The sequence below is a fragment of the Poecilia reticulata genome, linkage group LG5 (genome assembly GCF_000633615.1).
Source record: "Poecilia reticulata strain Guanapo linkage group LG5, Guppy_female_1.0+MT, whole genome shotgun sequence".
In the NCBI taxonomy this organism is placed as follows: domain Eukaryota; kingdom Metazoa; phylum Chordata; class Actinopteri; order Cyprinodontiformes; family Poeciliidae; genus Poecilia; species Poecilia reticulata.
Genome location: NC_024335.1, coordinates 17998477 through 17999603, shown reverse-complemented (window position 1 = coordinate 17999603; position 1127 = coordinate 17998477).

Below are 1127 nucleotides of genomic sequence, written 5' to 3'. Positions count from 1 at the left end.
TATATATATAAATTTTATTTTATTTTTTCTCCTTTTGCGAAGCTTTTTGACAGTAACATTTTTGGCAGTGTTTGTAGTTATATGTATTTGTAACCGTACAGACTTTGCAGCCACAAACTGTGTGACCTGAACCACAAAGAAATACATTTTTAAAAGGTTCTGATATCCTATTAAACTTATTTCACAGGTTTAAATCATCTATAGAAAAATAATTTCTTTAATGCAGCATTGCACTCATAAAAAAAATAAACTGCTGGGGTATTTGCTTAGCTTTTTGTGATTGTTTTAATTTAACCAACTTTTTTAAATACTTATTTTTACATTTTGTTTATCCGTATTGATCTGCAAGTTAAAACATTTTAAATTTGCTTAATTATACAGCAAATAATTTTTCTGAATAACATATATTTCTCGTAATACTTGTAAGTTTATAGAAAATAAAGCTATTATCGTGTTGCTTTGTTGACACCCTGAGAACAGATCGAAAGCCAATATTTTCAAAATAATCTAAACAGATTATCAATTTGGTAGCTTTTAAATTAGTTTCTGGAATTTTTCAGATTTATCTGACTTCCTTTCAGCTTTATAGAATAAACTTTTACTCAGAGGTAAAGAAAAAAGTTATTACAGCAGCTCAGAGCATCAGGAATAACTACATATAGACGGGATTTGCTTAAAAGGGCTTTCAAACCATATTACAATCATTGTTTCCGGATGACAATATAGAAATAGATACTACTGCAAAACTTATACTCTAACGGTGGCATGCTTGAGCAGGCAGTAAAGAGAAGAGAGCCAAGGCCACCGAAACTTCCTACATCCCTTTTGTTTTCTGGTTAAATGCATTTAGATGCCCCACCTGAGGATACACTCTACAGCATACAGGCTCCAAACAAGTCCGTATCGGAAATAAAGAGTTTACTGCTCTAAAGGACTGAATGAAAGAACGGATCTACAGACAGTTATGGATTAGAAGTAGATAATCAGAAATGCAGCATTTTGGGTATTTTTCATCTCAAGGTTCCCTTTAGAGGGTTTGACATCCGTCTGCCTTATTTCATCTCCTTGTCTTGTTCCTCCTCTCCTCTCCTCTCCTCTCCTCTCCTCTCCTCTCCTCTCCTCTCCTC